The 22644-nt window shown below is 33.1% G+C and overlaps 1 long non-coding RNA gene across 1 annotated transcript; it reads left to right on the top strand.

Moving 5' to 3' along the window:
• Window positions 1-17028: 17028 nt before the first annotated feature.
• LOC127725403 (uncharacterized) lies at window positions 17029-19562 on the top strand. Its single transcript, XR_007992992.1, has 2 exons — window positions 17029-17817; window positions 18388-19562. It is a non-coding gene; the product is annotated as an uncharacterized LOC127725403 (long non-coding RNA).
• Window positions 19563-22644: the final 3082 nt, after the last annotated feature.

Genomic DNA, 22644 nt, shown 5'->3' with positions numbered 1-22644 from the left:
ACCGATATTCCAATTATAGCAGATAATGTTAGAATCCATGTGAAAAAAGTCAGAAGAAGACTTGTTATACCACGACAAAGGAGTATTCCTTTCTGGACACGATCTTCTGGACCGGCTTGCATTTTGGCGGGTAATATTATTATTTAAAAGTGTTATTATATTTATTAGTAATGAGCTTCCTATTATTTCCTTTAAGGAAACATATTCATATTTTTGATGTCATTAAAATCGTAACGGAAACAACAAACTTATTTACTTGTTTTCTGGGATCCTTGACCTACATGTACTGCATTGTACCCTATATATACGTAGCCGGAATAATTGAACACTTCATGTAAGGATAAAGATAAAAAATGACAAATGACAGAAATAAGGTGTATACATATATAGTGGGATAAAGATATAATAGACAATGAAAAGTGCATACTGCTTTTAATCGGATGGCGAACGTAAAACAGTACAACAGTAGCCACGGGTCTATCGGAGGTACATGTACATAATAAAGTACATGTTTTCGATTTGATTAAAGGTATTATTTCATTTTTTAAATCCAACCAACAATATAGGGACTTGTATATACAATATAAGAAATAAGAAGTGTGATTTCAGTTGTATTTTTAAAGTTTAATTGTGACATTGGGTTGGAAAACATTTTTTTTTAGTTCTTGCACAGAAGATGATTTAATTTTGAATGAAAACGACAACATAAATGTTGAGTTCAGTATAATAAATGTAATGGTTTTGTACGATACAAGTGAAAGAATTACAAGAATACATAGCAACTAGTACAGAGTTCAATATTTTATATACTGCATGCCTTATAGTTGACGAACATTATATAAATAAGAAGATGTGGTGTGAGTGCTAATGAGACAATTCTCCATTCAAGTCACACTGCATAAAAAGTTAACAATTATAGGTCAAAGTACGGCCTTCAACACGGACCCTTGGCTCACACCGAACACCAAGCTATAAAGGGCCCCAAAATGACTAGTGTAAAACAATGCAAACAGGAAAACCAACGGTCTAATCTATATAAAAAACGAGAAACGAGAAACACCTATGAACCACACCAACAAACGACAACCACTGAACAACAGGCTCCTGACTTAGGACTTAAAAATGCAGCGGGTTTAAACGTTTTAACAGCACCCTAACCTGATACAGTAGTGTAACATTACAACATAAAAAGACACACTATAAAATATCAATATGATTACATTGCCATACTTCAAACTTGGCAAATTAATAGCTACATTTTCAAATTGAGTTTCGCCAATGGCTGATATTTTTGTTCGAGCATATTTTTTTTCTTTAATTGTTTAACATTTTTTACCGATATAACATGTTACTTTTATTATTGTTCTCTTAGATTATTTATTTTGTATTTACATTGTGTCATAGGTCAAATTTATTTGTTCAGTGTATGTTCAATGGTGTTAATATGTCCTTTGATTGAGTTAAGCTATTTCAGTTGATATTTTATAGTGTGTCTTTCTATGTTGTGATGTTACACTATTGTTTCAGAAAAAGGGTGAAGGTTTGGTACCATTAAAACGTTTAAACCCGCTGCATTTGTTTGCACCTGTCCTAAGTCAGGAATCTGATGTTCAGTAGTTGTCGTTTGTTGATGTGGTTCATAAGTGTTTCTCGTTTCTCGTTTTTTATATAGATTAGTCCGTTGGTTTTCCCGTTTGAATGGTTTTACACTAGTAATTTTTTGGGGCCCTTTATAGCTTACTATACGGTGAGAGCCAAGGCTCCGTGTTGAAGACCGTACTGTGACCTATAATGGTTTACTTTTATAAATTTTGACTTGGATGGAGAGTTGTCTCATTGGCACCCATACCACATCTTCTTATATCTTTGTAACTTTTTTTTCATTTTCATTAATTGTGCATGCACAGGTTTATACATGCGGTATTGTAACATGTAGGAAATTACAGTGGCAGATCCAGTGGGCGTAGATTTTTGATCGCCAAACAAAATAAACGAATTATACTGTGTTTTTCACGATTTGTATAAATTTTTAGCATAAAATCGTTCAAAAAAAGTTTTATTCCGTTTTATGGAATTACGCCCCCTTTCACAAATCCTGGATCCGCCTCTGGAAAATAAACTAATACGCAAAAAAGTTGGTTTTGCTGTTTGTTTGTGTTACTTTAAGGATTAGTTTTATACGTTAAAACTGTTTCTCTAATTCTTTAGCAATTTAAGCTTTTCTGAACCCATTGTTTAAAAAAAATGTAATCAACGTTTGGTCGCCGTTGATCTCAGCTAGTAGATGATTTGCTAAGTTAAAAGGTCATAACCATTAGCACATTTCGATTCATCCTGAGAGCTAAACTTCTGTGTTTACACTTTTCAGTGAATTTTGATTTTTATTTAAAGTCACGATTATTTCTTGCTGAAATTCAACATCTGTGATTACATTTTTCAGTTTAATTATTACTTTTTATTTAACTTCTTGTTGCTGAAACTCAATGTTTGTGGTCATATTTTCAGTGATATTTGTATTACGAAGTGTGAATGGTCTATCTTCTCAGTCTGTTCGTTTGGTAAAATGTGCTACATGATCTTGGATAACTTTTTGTGTTGAATCCATTCCTGGTTGATTATTGCATTGTACCTTATGATAATTTAAACTTGTTTAAAGATTTTTGTGTTATACGAGCAAATGATCTGGTCACGTCTGAAGGCTTCGACGTGAACGGGGTAGATTTAAAACTAATACCGGATCATTCGCTTATTAAATGGAGTATAGATTTAAGTGCTTTTATGTCTTATGTACAAACAACAAATGAAAAAGATAAGACATTTTCTACTCAGTTTGTGAAATTTGATTTTAAGAATATTCCTGCAAATTCTATGAATTTCAATAACATATCCCAAAAGATATGTTCATTTATAGGAAACCTTAAGAGTGTTGAACAACAACAAAATTGTGTAAATGGTATTTATTATGATTTTTGTAAAACTGTTGAATTAGAGATGTCGTATAAAATACCAAGCAAGACTATTTTTGTTGGCAGTAATCAATCTAAAAATATATCGGAATAAGAAACCCTAGTGGAACAAAACTTTCAGTAAATTATGGTATGAGATGTGTAATGCTGATAAAGCATGGAATAAATGCAACAACATGCACCAAAAAACAGCTTAAAGCTATATATGTACAAAAGAGGAAACATTATGATAGTGAAGTTCAAAAAAGTAAGAGAAAATATTGGTATGATATGCAGGAGCAATTACTCTCTGAATCTAGCAAAAATCAGCATATGTTTTGGAAAAAGATTGGCAAAATAGGTATTGCAGAAAGCCGTAAATGTGTAATTCATATATGGAAGTAATCGATGATGATGGTAATGTAAGTTCTGAATTAACAGATGTTCTTGATAAATGAAAATCTGAATATTCAAAATTGCTTAACCAGCAGAACAGTTCGATTAGGGTTTCTAATTCTTGTACCAATATTAATGAGGCGAGTACTTTTAATAATTTTTTGTTGACGGAACCCATTTCGTTAAAGGAAATAGTACACGTGTTATTGAAAAGACAAAAAGGGGTTAATCTGCTGGCATTGATAACCTACCGGGGGGGGGGGGGGGTTCTGAACCAGAGTTCAGCTCTATTTTTATACCGTTTATTTGATATTTGGTTTAGATATGGTAATGTTCCAGATCTATGGAATAGAATTATTATAAATCCTATTCCTAAATCTAACATGTCAGACGCGAGAGACCCCCTTAGTTATAGAGGGATCGCCCTTGCAGCAGTGTCTTACAAATTGTACTATGATATTAGTACGATTAGTATGATATTAGCCGGAACTCGGCCAATACAGAAAAAAATCTATATTGGCCGAGTTATTCTGTATTGGCCGAGTTGACACTTTCGTATTGCATAGGCAGTTTTCATCATATTAAGTCAAATAAGAGAGTAGTTAATTAAAAAAAGAAATATTCTATGGTATAAACTAAAAATACCGGTGTTGCACAGACTTTTTGTGTTGCTATTAAGTCAATTTATACAAATGTTTATGTTCTGTAAGAATAAACGGTCATTTCACGGACTGGTTTGATGTAAACTTTGGATTGAAAAAAGGATGTCCCTTATCGCCTAGTTTGTGCAACTTGTATATTAATGATTTAGTTACATTTATTAAGTCCTTTGACTGTGGAATAGAAATAGGTGATGAAAAACTCAGTATTTTATTATATGCTGATGACGTTGTTATTATATATTAGCAAACGATGAAAAAGACCTACAACTTTTGTTAAATGCTGTATCTACATGGTGTGAAGACAATTGTATGACAATTAATACAAACAAGAGTAACGTTGTACATTTAAGACCACCATCTATACCTAGATCAAATGTAATTTTTAATTGTAATGATCATACTAAGTTTTCTAATAATTATACTTATCTTGGTCTCGTTTTAAACGAGCATTTAGACTATAATATCACTGCAAAAGCCGTTGCTTCTTTAGCAAGTAGAGCTTTAGGGTTGGTAATAGCTAAGTGTAAACTTTTAGGTGGTGTTTGTTTCGATGTATTTGTAAAATTATATGAAAGTTTGGTTTGTCCTATAATAGAGTATTGAACAGGTATATGGGATGTAAAAACATATTCTTGTATAAGTTCTATATATAATAGGGCCTGTATAGATTTTTTCTTGGGGTAGGAAAATATACACCAAATGCTGCAGTTACTGGAGACTTAGGTACAACACCTATTTTTAATAAGCAGTGGAAAAGTATTATTCGTTTGTGGTGTAGATTAGATAACATGAGCTCAAATCGGTTAAATGCAAAAGTGCATAAGTGGGCTGATAATATGAGTATTAAGCATAAGTGTGTTAACAATTGGAACTTTTTAGTAAGGAAAACCTTCTGTGAACTGAATTTAAGTCATTTACTGTGCTGAAAAAATGGTCACTAATTATGTTGTAAAACTTTTTATGTCAAAATTACACGATAAACATGTCGATAATTGGCATGCTGTTTTACATTCTGATATATCGGGTAGAGGTGGCAATAAGCTACGAACGTACAAATTGTTTAAAGAAAATTTTGAACCTGAAGAATACTGCAAAATAGCTTTGCTTTTCAGTCACAGAAGTGCTTTCGCCAAATTTACATGTGGTTTTGCTCCACTGAGGATTGAAACTGAGAGATACGAAAATATTGTTTTAGAAAACAGAGCGTGCCATATATTGTATGGTTTTATTGAAGACGAAGCGCATGTTGTATTAAGGTGTCCTCTTTATGACGATTTTATAAACCATTTATATTATGTTGCTGACACTTAAATAGAAATTTTAATACTTTAGATGATAACCAAAAGTTAGTGTTTTTATTCTCAGATGTGAATATGATACGTGTGTGTGCCAAAACCTGTTATTTGATTTTAATTAGATTTGATTTTGATTTTTTGTGTTTTTAACGCCACTTTTAAGCACCGCTTTTGGGCTATTTCGTGGCGGCCAGTTTTTAGGAGGAAGCCGAAGTGCCCGGAGAAAACCACCGACCTTCGATAGGAAAACTGACAATCCTAGTCAATTAAGATTGGAGTCGAGTGCACCCGCAGGAGCGGGGTTCGAACTCACAACATCAGTGTTGACTGGCTAGTGATTACAGTAGTAACTACTTAGACCACTTATATTTAAAGTTAGAATTCTGTATAGAATGGCTCTCATTTTATTTAGTATTGTTTTACAATGTATAAATATCGATTGTACTTGTTGAGAGATGAGACTTTAATAAAACATTGAATTGGATTGAATTGATTTCCTAAGATATAGTAGAAACTTGATCACTGAATAGATCTCGGGTATTAAAAAAGGGTGCTTCTTGTTAATTTGACCTGTTGATACTATTTGTAATGCTTTTTTGTTATTTAATGTTTACTTATTCAGGGTTATATCTGGTCTATATAGATATAAGAAGATGTGGTATGAGTGCCAATGAGACAACTCTCCATCCAAGTCAAAATTTATAAAAGTAAACCATTATAGGTCACAGTACGGTCTTCAACACGGAGCCTTGGCTCACACCGAACAGTAAGCTATAAAGGGCCCCAAAAAATTACTAGTGTAAAACCATTCAAACGGGAAAACCAACGGTCTAATCTATATAAAAAACGAGAAACGAGAACCACATCAACAAACGACAACTACTGAACATCAGATTCCTGACTTAGGATAGGTGCAAACAAATGCAGCGGGTTTAAACGTTTTAATGGTACCAAACCTTCACCCTTTTTCTGAAACAATAGTGTAAAATCACAACATAGAAAGGCACACTATAAAATATCAACTGAAATTATAGCTTAACTCAATCAAAGGACATATTAACACCATTGAACATACACTGAACAAATAAATTTGACCTATGACACAATGTAAATACAAAATAAATAAACTAAGGGAAGAATAATAAAAGTAACATATTATATCGGTAAGAAATGTTAAACAATTAAAGAAAAACAATATGCTCGAACAAAAATACCATCCATTTGCAATAACTTTAAACACAGGTAAATGAAAATAATTTTGTTGTTAGGTATACGTGTACAGTACCAATAGAGAAAGGAAATATTTTTACAAAATAAATAATTTAGAATACAAAATAAATAAACTAAGGAAAGAATAATAAAAGTAACATGTTATATAGGTAAGCAATGTTAAACAATAAAAGAAAAACAATATGCTCGAACAAAAATACCATCCATTTGCAATAACTTTAAACACAGGTAAATGAAAATAATTTTGTTGTTAGGTATACGTGTACAGTACCAATAGAGAAAGGAAATACTTTTAAAAAATAAATAATTTTGATGTTCATAGTACGAAGTAAAAATTTATAGTTATACCAAACACTTATCAAAGCTGGTATATAGACCAGATATAACCCTGAATAACATAAATAACAAAAAAAGCAATACAATTAGTATCAACAGGTCAAATAAACAAGAAAGTACGATTTGAGAGTACTCGCAGTTACTGACAGCAAGTTAAAAACCAAAACAATTAATAATAAAAAATCATGCATCAGAGACTAAAATCAACTAAAACACATCCCAGGGATTTAGTATTTTAACGTCATGGACAGTCAAAGAAGACATGACTAGTGCAATGCCAAAAATAAATGTATCGACAGACAGTAGGATAGTTAGTTTAACCTCTTTATAGATCTAAACGAACGTGGGTGTGTCTTTATACATCCCACTTGAAAAAAATACAAATTTAGTTATGTTTTAATTTGCTGATGATAAAATCGATATTAGTGCCAATGTAAACTATATTCAAAGATCTAATTACAACATTGGTAAGATAACCTGTACTAATGAGCCTGTTTAAAGGTTCGATGAGTTTACACGGATCACATAGTGATTTCCGCGCTTTAAGTACAATATTACCGTAAAATTTAGGATGTGAAATACCGTTTTTAATCAGTTTTCTACAAGTACAGCCAAATTTACTAATCAAATCTTTGTATCTATGAAAGAACTTAGCAAAAGTTTTACGTAATTTATGGTACAAAACAAATGGAACGAAATCCTTGATTTAATAATTTACCAGTGATGCATTGATTACGTTCGTTAAAATCTATGACATCACTACACACACGGGCATTACGAACGAGTTGGGATATATATACACCGTATGATGGAGCCAAAGGAACATCGCCGTCTAAAAAAGGAAAATTAACAATAGGGAATGAAAAATCGTCTCTTTTGTCGTAAATTTTCGTATGGAGTTTTCCTTTAGAAATTGAAATGTCCAAATCCAGAAAAGGACAACTAATGCTATTTATGTTAGATTTAGTTAAAGTAAGTTCTATTGGGTAAATTTCGGTAGTATATTTAGAGAACTCTGGATTATTTAACGAAAAAATATCATCTAGATAACGGAAGGTATTGTTGAATGTATCAAACAAATGTAACAATGACGTGTCTTTACTGAGTTTGGTCATAAACTGAGATTCATAGCAATACAGAAATAAATCTGCTATTAAAGGGGCGCAGTTAGTGCCCATAGGAATACCTACTACCTGTTGATACATTCTATCGCCGAAACGTACATATATGTTATCCAGGAGAAAATTTAAAGCTTCAATCATATCTTCACATTTCCAGTAAGTGTATCTAGCATACTTTCCTTTTTCGTTACAGAAAAAGGCTTTAAACGAGTTACAGCAAATAAATTTGTAATGAGATTTTTCAAAAGACCATTTAATTAAATATGAAAACTTTTTCTTGATAAGATTGTGTGGAAGTGTAGTATAGAGAGTAGAAAAATCATAACTGTCAACAGAATTAAAAGGACCATCAAAAGCATGTATTTTATCTAAAACCTCTAAAGAATTTTTAACACTCCAAAAATAATTAATACCATTATTTTCATAAGCTTTATTACAAAAGTTAATAACAAGTTCTTTGATAGTAGTAAGGGAGGTAGTTAGAAGCACTGATAGATTAGTAGTAGAACACTTACTAGATGCGGAGATGAAACGGAATTTAAATGGTTTTTTGTGCAATTTAGGTAACCAGTACATAGTAGGGACTTTCAAATGTTCGGAAGAGGCCTTAAGCTGGGTAGTGGCAGTGATATGCTTGTTTACAATTTGACTCTCTGTGGAGCGTACGGACCTGAATGTAGATGAATTTGTAATTTCGTTTTGGAGAACTTCCGTGTAGTATATGCGTCACACCACCACTACATTATTTGCTGCTTTGTCTGCCGGTACGAACACAAACCGCTTTGCGAGTACTTGGAGTTTATTTTTTATTCTGGAAATGGGAATATCATGGACCCTTTTACTAATTTCAGAATTGTTTTCAAAATGAGATATACGAATATTAACAGTATTCATAATTTTATTCAAATAACTGTCTAGAGATTTTTTTATCAGATTTTTCACGTTTACACCAATTTTTACAGTAGACAGACAGAGCGTCTTTAATGATCTGACGACACTGTTTCCAATCTATTTTAGATGGAGGACGATATTTCGGTCCTTTCTTAAGAAAAGTTATGACCTCACGGTCTTCGGCGATGTTGAGGTCTCCTGTAAGGACATGACCATAGGGAACATATCTAAAACTAGATGTTTCACAATCTCAAGTGGAAGGAACATTATTTTCTATATAGACGTTGTAAGGACATGACCATAGGGAACATATCTAAAACTAGATGTTTCACAATCTCAAGTGGAAGGAACATTATTTTCTATATTAAAGCCAGCTTTGATAAATGTTTGGTATTGCTATACATTTTCACTTCTTCGAACTATGAACATCAAAATTATTTATTTGTAAAAATATTTCCTTTCTCCTTTTAAACTGTATACCTAACAACAAAATTATTTTCATTTACCTGTGTATAATAATATTGTAAATGGCGGATTTTTGTTTAAGGTTCTTGTTGTTTTTCTGAAATTGTTTAACATTTCACAGCGGTATAATACTGTTACTTTAATTATTCATCCCTTATTTTATTGATTTTGTATTTACATTGTATCATAGATCAAATTTATTCGTTCAGTGTATGTTCACTTGTGTTAATATGTCTTTTGATTGAGTTAAGCCATTTCAATTGATATTTTATAGTGTGTCTTTCTATGTTGTGATGCTACACTATTGTTTCAGATAAGGGTGAAGGTTTGGTACCATTAAAACGTTTAAACCCTCTGCAATTGTTTGCACCTGTCCTAAGTCAGGAATCTGATGTTCAGTAGTTGTCGTTTGTTGATGTGGTTCATAAGTGTTCATCGTTTCTCGTTTTTTATATAGATTAGACCGTTGGTTTTCCTGTTTGAATGGTTTTATACCAGTAATTTTTGGGGCCCTTTATAGCTTGCTGTGCGGTGTGAGTCAAGGCTCCGTGTTGAAGACCGTACTTTGACATATAATGGTTTACTTTTATAAATTGTGACTTGGATGAAGAGTTGTCTCATTGGCACTCATACCACATCTTCTTATATCTATGCATTATTAATTTGTTGACCTACATTTTCTGCTTGAGCAACTTGATAATACAAAGATAAGGACATTTGAATTGTTTCACGTTTTGTCATGTCGGGAATTATACTTTACAATACGGTATGGGTTTTGCTTATTGTTAACAGCCGTACGGTGACCTATAGTTGCTTACATCCAACTTATTTGGTTTCTGATGGATAGTTGTATCATTGGCAATCATACCACATCTCTCCCTAATTTTATAAGGTTTACTATGTCTGAGTGAATTAGTACTTTGTTTTCTTAAAAATTTCAATATCAATCAGGGATAATTAAAAAAAAATGTATGTTATAAATTATGTATGTGGCGAACCATTGACTTCTTGTGTCAATGACACTTTCATGGACTGACAGTCCTCGTGCATCGGCATCGGCTAAGTGGTAGTAAGTTAAATCACACTTTATCAATTTTTAGAGTCCGAAGCGCTTTTCTCAGTTTGCTTTTATCAGGAAAGGAATGAGAAAATTAAAAAAAAAAAACCGAAATTATCATCAAAGATGGCAGCCTTATAATGTGTTACGCCAGATGTGCGTTTCGTCTATAAAACTCACCAGTAGCGCTCGAATCGAACCATTTAGAAGGCCAAACCAATACGAAGTTGAAGAATATGGAAAACAGAAATAGGAAATAAGTGAAAGCTTTGGCCGAAGTGGCTAAAACAAAAGTGCCAGAATGAAAGTAATAGTAAACAGGACATAGTCCATGTTCACCGATAACAGGGCTGTTATGAACACGCCCATTAATTAATATTATAATAATACATTTATCAACCACATGAATAGAGGAAATATGGAATGTTAATTTCTCTGATCGATGCTTTTTATTTGAGTGCAGTGATCCCTGAAAACGGTTAGCCATCTTAAATTTTGTGTCGTTTAATAATGACAGCCTTTATCCATAATGGCGTAACAATACCCTGTTGGTTGTAATCAGGCACTATTTTTGGTTTTTGTTAAAACTGAGCATTTGAGCAATAATTTACTCATATAAATAAGATGTGGTATGATTGGCAATCAGACATCTCTCCACTAGAGACCAAATGAAGTATAATTTAACAACTATAGGTCACCGTACGGCCTCCAACATTGAGCGAAACGCATACCGCATAGCAAGCTATAATAGGCCCCGAAATGACAAATGTAAAGCAATTCAAACGAGAAAAACAACGGCCTGATTTATGTACGAAACAATAAACGAAAAACAAATATGATACACAGCAACAAACGACAACCGCTGTATTACAGGTTCCATGTTTTTTTATCACTGGCTTCCCCATCTACGCATACTCTCTGATGTCGCTGAGTGAACCATTCTGGAATCCATTGTAGATTGTTATATTTTATCCCATAATGTGACTATTCTGAAGTAATCGTTGGTGAGGAACAGTCGCTTTGGAGAAATCTATGATGAGCATGTCTATTCGTCCTCGATGATCAAGATAGTTTGCCACTGTTTCGATGAGATGGTCTTCAAGGTGTTCAAAAATTGTGTTCTATGACTTTCAACAACATATAGTAGTTAGAGATGAGGGACGGTAGTTGCCTGCTTGGCTTCGGTCTCCTTTTTTGTAGATGGCTTTAAATGTTTAATATAGATAATATAGAGAAAACTAACGGCCTGATTTATGTACAAAATAATGAACGAAAAACAAATAATGCATGGATATACCGTTTTTTTTTTGCTTTAGCTTAATGTATTTATTATATATATGTGCTTATTTGTACTCTTTAAAATGCACGATACGACTTGTGTATGACATGTATCTATGGACATTCATGTATGTTTGTTTTAAAATGTGAATATGTATTTGTAGTGTGCATCATATGCCTTATGGAGTCTCACTAATTAGAAAACAAAAAGCGACAAGAAATCAAATTTAGCGTCAAGAAATTTAACTACTAATTATTTCAAATAAATAAATATAAAATCATGTATTAAAGTGCTTTTTTTAATGTACATGTATTATTTTGATCTTAAATAGTTTATTATGTACTGATAGCACATGAGCTTAGGACATGAACCCCCTTTTTCTTTATCTTTTCACATCGGATGACCGTGTGGGCATTCCGGTGTATTATTGCTACAGACATTTCTATCCACGTGTCTTTCGTTTTTGACTGATAACCGAACGTAAAATAACATTCCTTATCGCTTGTTATATATCAATTTCATCAAACAATATTCAGGAAAATAATTTTTAAGAACATAGATAAATGATATGAAAATGTTTTGTCGTGAGAAATATATATATCTATAACAAATTAAGAATACCGAGAATGTGTGTTAACGCATGCGGAAGAATATCTCAAGAACGTTTTGCGGGAAAATATGAATGCCTACTAAAATCCAATCTATTAGAAAAATCGAATTATTACAGAAGAGTGTCCACCATGCACTTGTACTGCACTATTATTAGAATAGTAGAATAGAATGATATACAAATGGATGAAAATTATGTATACATGTAACTGCTATATACAAATATTAATATAATATATAACAACAAACCAGAGTATACTGATTTGTATCACTACAATATAATAGAGTGACGGTGAGGATGAATTCCCTATCATTTATTTATCATCCACGCACGAACTTGTCTCAGAAAAAAATATATCTATGTACATTAACCTCACTTTCAGGTATAGAGATGTGATTTTTTTGTCTGAGACAAGTGCTTGTGACCATCCACAAGAACTTGCGGTCATCCGATGTTCAGTACTTCAGTACTTTGATTTTAATAGGTAAATACTCTTTAATACTTTACCTTATTTTCACTTATTTTATGTGTTCCTGCTCTTATCAATAGATACGATATAACAATAACAATACTCACATGAAGATCTTCTCCTTCATGTGTTCCAAAAAGATTCAAAGTAACATTAGCAGGATAAGGTTGACTTACATCCTTTGGCTTATCAGAGCATTCAACAGACTGAAGCAGATGTTCGCATGGTGGATGGTGCATGCATATATATCAGGAGACGTTTATCCTGAAGATGCACCCGGCGTCGCTTCTTTTGTTTGTAACCTTGGTTTGTCTCTTCTTTTGTTTGTAACCTTGGTTTGTCTCTTCTTTTGTTTGTACCCTTGGTTTGTCTCTTCTTTTGTTTGTAACCTTGGTTTGTCTCTTCTTTTGTTTGTAACCTTGGTTTGTCTCTTCTTTTGTTTGTACCCTTGGTTTGTCTCTTCTTTTGTTCGTAACATTGGTTTGTCTCTTCTTTTGATTGTAACCTTGGTTTGTCTTTTCTTGGTCGATTTTCGAGATTTTAACATCAGTAAACTACTGTCGACTTAAAAGTATTAGATCGAGGCAGTGAAGATGAAGATACTCATATCTTTGCATCACAACCAAACACGGGCCTTGTATGGTGAAATCCATACTGTAGAGAGGAATCCGTTTGGCTGTGCAGGATGCATAAATTTGCATTCTTTCTAAATGGGGACATTAAATTAGATACCTTGTGTAAGGAGAGTGCCTCGCTCCCTCCACGTTAAGAACTCTTTGACCGTTCCGTATGGGGCATGTTGGAAGGCAACATTTCTGTTCCTATACAACATACCTCCATTTCAAGCGGCAGTCGAAATTCCTGTCCTTTTACCGGGTCAATCCATGACAGAACTTATCTTTTTGAGTTATTATCAATTTGATCTCGTCTTAAGTATGCATGAAATATTTTCTACTGAACGCAAAAAAACATCAATCATTCAATAAAAAAACCATCCTCCTTTTTCTCTGCTTCATATTTTAAAACACTTCTATTTTGAATCTGGATTTTTTTTTAAATTCGTTTGTAAATTTATAGTTTATTGTAAGAACAATTTGTCCTTCTGTCATTATGACAAGATCATAAAATAACTATCCGATTTACAGAATGAGTACATACGATACAGTTACAGGGGAGATAATGACGTTGCTAACGTAAAATATTATTGTTTTCGCGATGTTAAACTGTGACATATTGGGAAAAGATGCATTTTTCGATTGACTTTAATCATTAGCTCGAAAGCGAATACATGGACCCCTCTTTTTAAAGATGAAATTTGACTTGATTATGTATGAAGATTATTTGTACCAATTTTTATGAACAAATGACAGTGACTGGTGATTTTTTTTTAATTGGATAAATCAGAGACAAATATACACATGTGCATGTATATATGTCTCTGGATAAATATATAGCAAAAAGTGCTGTTTTATTTCTAAACTCATTAACATTCAATAAAAATTAATTATTTAAAAGTTAGTTACCAGAGATTATATTCTGTTTTTACAAACAGGTTTATAAACTTAATATCACTTACGGATATTTCCCCTGGAAATCCTAATTACACTTGTCACAGCAATATCATTAGAAAGTATAATTTCATTGACTAGTCATTTTTAAATTGTGAATTATCTGACTTTCGGGACTAATACTGTTGAGTTGCAGTTCGTGGTAATAGTCTGTGCCTAAATTTTCCCCGGGAAAATACCCGGACTCTATCGGGCTTGTACGTACCTCAGAATAATTTTACTGAACTTATTCATCAAAGAATAATAGCCACTGAGCCTGTTCCTGTAGAAAAATAGTGTAGAATGACATTCAGTCCCATAGTTGCCATTAGAAAAACAGATGTTCAACAATCAATTGAGTGAAAACTTTTGACTCAAACACCAGTAAAGTGTTGGATAAAAATGTAAACACTGAAGCCGTCCTCAATGTAATCCAATGTAGTTAGCATTTGATTTTTATGGGGGGCTAGGATGAAATTTGAAAAAAATAGGCAGGACAGGAGTTTTGAGTAAAAAAAAAAGGCAGGATGACAATTTATGTAAAAAAAAGTCAGGATAAACTAAAAAAAAAAGAAAGGCAGGACCGAATAGAGTGAAAAATAAAAAGGCAGGACAGAGATTACAACTAAAAAAAATGCAGGACAAAATTTTTCATCCTAGCCCCCCCATAAAAATCAAATGGCAGCTCCCTTACTTGATTTTGTAGTTATTTTTGGATCTGGACCAAACCTGATCAAAATCTTACAAATTTGTGAAACAAATGATTTAAACGTTGTATATGTGAACATATACATGCCAGTTGGTTAAGGTAAATGACCCCTCTTGTAGGCCTAGTCCAAATAATTATGACGTCTTGCAAGGCTATTTTATTTTTTTTCTATGACGCCTTCCTACCACGTCAGAAAAAAAATAAAATAGCCTTGCAAGACGTCATAATTATTTGGACTACTGTAGGCCTAGCTGTGTATTTAGAAATATTCAAATTGCTACAATATCAAAACAGTAAAAATACAGAATAAAAGTGACCAGCCATTTTGTACATATAAAACCAAATTGAAACGTTCTTCAAAGCAAGACTGTTAAATTGTTCATTGCATTTAATAGAAAATAGGGATTTTGTGGCAAATAAAGCCAAGACTTTGGCAAAAGCCCACAGACTTTATTACAGACATTTTCGTTATAAAATTGTAAACATAGATTACTCACTTGTTTGTCCATGATGTGCTTGCGTTTATTGTATACAAAAAGTCCTAGACAACCTTAACAATCCAAAAAACCTCTGCTGAGTCACTAAAGTGGAGCAAACCATAGAAGGTGTACTTGAATAAGTCCATTTTTATACTTGTTTTAACCAATGTCTTTACTTGTAATTTTTTTTAGGGAAATCATTACTAGCACTGCATGCAATAGTCTATCTATTAAGCACCAAATTTTCCAATATAGTACAATGGGAAAGGCTGCAGATTTAAAAAAAAAAATCTCCATATGTTTAGCATTGAAACAACAAAAGGGTACATTATCCATAATTTAGTCTCTGTTTCTGCAACAAAAATCACACATACATGTACATTTTACTAGAAACCAAGTAGATATAGTATTACAAAAAAAAGTTCATACAGCTCAGAAATATTCAAATTGAGGACTGACTGCATTTATTTTAGGACATGCAATAACAAATCCTATTGATATTAATTTAGGTCTAATGAGGTCCCAAGAGTAAGGAGGAGTTGTCTTTCTTGACTTGTTGGCAAAGTATCCAGTATGAAGGTGAGGATGGTAAACTTGTTTAACCAATTCAACTGTTAAAATATACATATTCCCAACATAGGGATCTGGTCATTGGCAATCTGAAGGTATATCTTAATGTTGACTGTTTTGTTTTCATTGAGTTTGTGTATACATATCGATCAGTTTTGAAAGCTGAGATCTAAAGTAATCCCTGCAAGCTTTGTTAATGCTTATCTCACAATACAACAGACATACTTAACCCGTCGATAGAGCCATTTAGATTCTGTTTACCGAAAGCATAACTGATTGACAATATACATATTTCTGGATGTATATGAAATCAGCAGCCAGTTTGTTATTCATTACTCTACTATTTCTAATCCAAAGGCTTCTAGCAGCTGGTTCAGTATTCAGATTTTCTTAAGTCAAAAGTACTAAAATGTTTTGTAGTTAATATGATTAAAAAATTGATAACCATTTTTGAAACATTAAATATGAATAAATAAAAGCAAAAGTAATAATTTTGTGTCTCCTACAGATTGATATAAATTTCTCATCCTGGATTATCAACTTTTACATTAGTTCACCTTAAGTAGCCTTGTTGTCTGCTCTATGGTCGGGTTGTTGTCTGCTCTATGGTCGGGTTGTTGTCTCTTTGACACATTCCCCATTTCCATTCTCAATTTTATTAATGATTCCTGTTAGGTTCCTTTTGGTCATACTGCTCATGAAGTATTCAAGGATTTATATATTTATGGCTTTAAAGTTACCAGGTTAGTTCCTCGTTAAGCTCAATCATCTTTTGCTTGAAGCACATAAGTGCTTCTTGCTTATAATGTGATGGTCACTTGCTTTCATTTCTTAAAATAAATTTCAAAAACACAGCATACAAGTCAGGAGCCTCTGGCCTTTGTTAGTCTTGTATGCTTTTTTGATTTTAGTTCATTTATATGTTTTGGAGTTTAGTGTGACGTCCATTTTCACTGAACTAGTACACATTTTTAAAGGCAGTGCTTTAATGCCTTTCTAGTTGCCGGGTTAATCCTTCCTTCCGCGATATCCAACTTATCTACGTGGGGGGTCATTAGGCTCCAAGTAGATCCGGAAATGTTGAATTCTCTCCTCTTCTTATTGTGATATAAAATGTTTTTTGTTTCATTTCATTTACATTGGGAAATAGAGAAACGATCATTGTGTTTTGTTAGTTTTAAAAACTTTTGATATATTTGTATTTTGCATTATAAGCAGTCAACCGATTGACAAACTAGAATTATTTGAATTCCGTGTGGAAAGAGCTCGGGTTAATTTCGAGTGTTATCTGCAATCTAGATGTTTATAAATCATTTCAGTCGTTGATATAATAATTAAGAGTCGACTGAACATTAATTATATTATACAATTTAAAGCGCATTTCTGTTTATGCACGTGAACCCGTCTAACGTTATTGTTATTTCGCAGTTATATAAAGTAGCAAATTATCGTTCCTGAATAGGTGGCGCCGTGGTAGCCGATCCTGTTCCTCAACTTCCGGTTTCTGCACTGTTCAACTATTTCAGTTACATTTTAAATTAACGATGCCAAGTACTTGTTGTTGTGTACCTGGATGTCATTTAAGAGAAGGACATGCATTTCCAAATGACTTAAAAAGAAGGAAAAGTTGGATCAACGCCATGGCCCAAACGCAGATTGGACGAGAACACGATTTCATCGTGGAGTCCATCTCAATCAGCTGTTGTTTGCAAGGCACATTTTACTGAAAAAGACTACGTGCAGGAAACTATTCATGGTAAAACTCTATTTTCTTTTTGAAATATATAGTTATATATGTAATCGCCATGCGAATAAACCAAAGCCTGTTTGCAACCGCAATTATCGTTTTAGAATAAAAGGGGGAGGTTAATTCAAGACGTCATAATTTTTTGGATTACGATTCAATGTGATCTGTTTGAGATTTTTTGGTGATTGCTACAGTTATAATGATTTCTTACAAGAGGTATATCATACTGAGAATTATTTTAGCACTAATTATGCTAATGTAGTAATGACAGGAATGCATAAGCTATGCCTCATAGACTTTCTTGAAAAATATCAATGACAATGTTAACAGGAACAAAACAATGACATGCTCTCATCAATATTATAGTTATTTAGGTACAAACAATGTACGTTTGTTGCATAAGTCTCTCATTGTTTGTCCTTTGGATTTACATAACATACATTGAATTAGGCAAACATAGTTTTATCCAGATTGTAATGAATAAATCTAGTTAATATTTCGCCAGGTAATACAAAGTATACATTGCTAATGGAAGTTCATTTAATTATCAAAAAACTAATGTTTTATAACCTTTTTCAGGGCGCAAACCCACCATACAGAGACCTAAGTCTACTGCCATTCCCAGCCTATTTTCCTGGACCAAGCAAGAGACTGAATCGTCCGCAAAAAGAAAAATCAGGGCAGTTTCCTGTGAAAACAAAAGAACTAAACTTGATGAATATTGTAGTAGAAATCTAGAGGAAAGTTTTGATTGTAAAGTTGGTTTTCCTGAAGAAGTCATTCATACTGCAGAAAGGATTTATGACTGTCCACCACCAACTGCTGAGCTAATGTTGAGCTTCAAAGATGGAATTACGCAAACACCATCAATGTCTATGTTTTCAGCAGAGAATTTTGAAATGAAGACACGTGACACAGCCATGCATTTTTATACCAGTTTAGAGTTGTATACTAAATTTTTATTTGTTTTGACCACACTTGGTCCAACAGCACATTGTTTGAGATACATATATTTTCAAATTGATAGGGTGTCAGTTGAAAATCAGTTTTTTTATGACTTTGATGAAATTGAGGCATTATACAACCAACTTTGAACTTTCTAGATTCTAGATTGAATCTAGTGTTAAGAATATTGTGTATATACATGGATTGTTTTTATGCCTAAACAGTGGTGTGAGGCTAACACTTGGCCATCTAGTGGTTTAGTCAGGCATTTTTCGCCATCCAACTTCAAATTAAAGTTTCCTACGACTTGGATTATTATTGACAGCACAGAATATCCCGTGATAAAACTAAAGCTCCTAGAGCTCAGGCAACCTTTTCATCATATAAAAACAGAAACACTGAAAATACTTGTATGTTCGACGCCTGGTGGTTTAGTCAACTATGTCTCTACTGCATATGTTGGTTCTACCAGTGACTATGAAATAGTTGAAAGATGTAGAATACAAAATGTAGTTCAGTTATGTGATGGCAGACAAAGGTTTAAATGTGCAAGATTTGTTTGCTAATTTTTTTCAAAAAAAGAAACATAATTTGTTCCAAAACTCTTATACGGGATAGAAAAGTCTCCAATTAACCTGTGCACATAGAGCGAATTATTGGACTTGGCAAAACATACAAAATTCTAACAAATCCTATGAATGGAACTGAAACAAAACTTTCATCTGAAATAACATTTAGTTGTTTTATGTTGTGTAATTTTAAAACTTGTATTGTGCCAAAGGATGCAGAAATAAAAGTGACGCAATGAATTTTGTTCTGATATATATATATTTATAATTACATGCACATGTAAATTGTAATGCATATAAAAATAAGGAGATGTGGTATGATATTCAGTGAGTTTATCGAACTAAAGTGCATAAGAAATGGGTTTAAGCAGTTACAGGTGTTACTGTCACCTTACAATCTCCAACAATGAGAAAAACTTGTACCGTGTAAAAAATTTCAGAGATCTTACCACTAAGTTTTGTTGTCTCACCTTGACTTTGGTGAATTGTTTATATCTGTTGATGTAAATATAAAAAAGAAGATGTGGTATGATTGCCAATGAGATAACTCTCACAAGAGACCAAATGACACAGAAATTAACAGCTATAGGTCACAGTATGGCCTTCAACAATGAGCAAAGCCCATACCGCATAGTCAGCTATAAAAGGCCCGAAATGACAATGTAAAACAATTCAAACAAGAAAACTAACGGCCTAATTTATGTACAAAAAATGAACGAATATAACAAATATGCAACACATAAACAAACGACAACCTCTGAATTACAGGCTCCTGACTTGGGACAGGCACATACATGTACATACAGAATGTGTCGGGGTTAAACATGTTAGCGGGATCCCAACCTTCCCCCTAACCTGGGACAGTGGTGTAACAGTACAATATAAGAACGAACTATAAAAATCACTTGAAAGAGGCTTAACTCATCAGATGGATAAATACAAATACAAGTGGATGTGGTCGGGTAGTTGTACATCCAAACAAGAAAAAGACAGAAAGTACAGATCTGAGAGTACTTGCAGTTACTGACAGCTAGTTCAAAGCCACTAACAACTGATATAAAAATCTTGCATCTAAGACTAAATTATCAATCCGTAAGCTCCCTTTAGAATTTTATAAATTTTAGATTTTACATTTCTGAGTTATGGTGTTTTATTGGGATTTTCCAGTTTTTGTCGAGCGTGCGACTTTTGTCGCAGAAAGCTCGACATAGGGATAGGGATGTGGCGGTGGCGGCGTTAGCTTACTTCTTAAAAGCTTTATATTTTAGAAGGTGGAAGACCTGGATGCTTCATACTTTGTATATGGAAGTTTCCGTCAGCCACATGTCCAATGTCCTTGACCTCATTTTCATAGTTCAGTGACTACTTGAAAAAAAAGTTAACAATTTTTTGTAATGTTAAATTCTCTCTTATTATAAGTAGTAGGATAACTATGTTTGGTATGTGCGACCTTGCAAGGTCCTCATGCCCGTCAGACAGTTTTCACTTGACCTCGACCTCATTTCATGGATCAGTGAACAAGGTTAAGTTTTGGTGGTCAAGTCCATATCTCAGATACTATAAGCAATAGGTCAAGTATATTCGGTGTATGGAAGGACTGTAAAGTGTACATGTCCAACTGGCAGGTGTCATCTGACCTTGACCTCATTTTCATGGTTCAGTAGTTATAGTTAAGTTTTTGTGTTTTGGTCTGTTTTTCTTATACTGTATGCAATAGGTCTACTATATTTGGTGTATGGAATGATTGTAAGATGTACATGTCTAGCTGGCAGGTGTCATTTGACCGTGACCTCATTTTCATGGTTCAGTGGTCAAAGTTAAGATTTTGAGTTTTGGTCTTTTTTTCTAATACTATATGCAATAGGTCAACTATATTTGGTGTATGGAAATATTTTTATGATCTTTATGTCAGTCGCGCAGGTTTTATTTGACCTTGACCTCATTTTCACAGTTCATTGCTCTGTTAAGTTTTTATACGCCCGTTTACGGGACGTATTATGGTATACCGTTGTCCGTCTGTCAGTCCGTCGTCAACATGTCGGACATTAACTCAAAAATGCTTTTACCAATTTGCAAAAAACTTTGGTGAATTGTTTATATCTATTGACGTGAGCTCCCTTTCATTTTTTATAAAATTTAGATTTTACGTTTCCGAGTTATGGGGTTTTATTCATTAAAAAAAGGGGGATTTTCCAGTTTTCAGACAATAAGTCAAGAATGCTTTCACCAACTTGCAAGAAATTGTGGTGAATTGTTTATATCTATTGACATGAGCTCCCTTTCGAGTAAAGAAGGCGAGACATTTCAGCGTGTGCACTGTTGTTGGACAACAACTCAAAAATGCTTTAAGCAGTTCGCATGAAACTTGGGTGAATTATTTATAGCTATTGATGTAATCTCCCTATAGATTTTCATAAATTTCAAATATGACATTGAGAAGAAATTGAACTTTATTCTTTATAGTCTGGCAACAGATTTATTAAGTATTGCGCAACAGCACAGTTTATTGCACAACAGCAAGAAATCTTTAATTGAATATAAATTCAATTCATATAACCGATTTCAAGTTCTTTGACTACATTTATTCAGAAACTATAATATGTAAAATATTTAATTACAATCCAAATACAGACCTGTATCAAGCTTGAATATTGTGTCCATTTTTGCCCCAACTGTTCAGGGTTGGACCTCTGCGGTGTATCCAGCTGCGCTCAGCGAATCAGTTTATTTCTTAATTAAGAACTCCTTTTTTCATTCATAAATTACTTTAAACTTGGAAATATAATTTTGCTTGGAGTTATAGTTTCTAAAAAAGTATTGTCATTGAAAGAGTTGACATGTTGCAATGTACATTTATTCTACATAGTTCTATGGTACCAAATCAAAAGTTTATATAAAAGAAAGAAGTCAAAGGTTTCCCATCACAGTTTAGTTACATACATTTTTTTTGTACCTGAGGTCATTGAATATAGATCATTATATAAATAAGGAGATGTGTTATGATTGCCAATGAAACAACTATCATCCATACTTACCAGTAACAAACCACATTTGCAGAGTTGAATAAAATACAGTTGATAACATTTACTTATTTCTAAAAAGAAAATGCCTAACTATTTTAAACAGTATTTGAATATCAATTATATGGTCATTTTTATAAACTTCCTGTTACAAAACTTTGAATTTTTCGAAAAACTAAGGATTTTCTTATCCAAGGAATAGATTACCTTAGCCGTATTTGGCACAATTTTTTGGAATTTTGGGTCCTCAATGCTCTTCAACTTTGTACTTGTTTGGCTTTATAGCTATTTTGATCTGAGCG

Source organism: Mytilus californianus, unplaced genomic scaffold (assembly GCF_021869535.1).
Source record: "Mytilus californianus isolate M0D057914Y unplaced genomic scaffold, xbMytCali1.0.p SCAF_15, whole genome shotgun sequence".
Taxonomy (NCBI): domain Eukaryota; kingdom Metazoa; phylum Mollusca; class Bivalvia; order Mytilida; family Mytilidae; genus Mytilus; species Mytilus californianus.
This window is presented reverse-complemented; position numbering and strand designations above follow the sequence as displayed.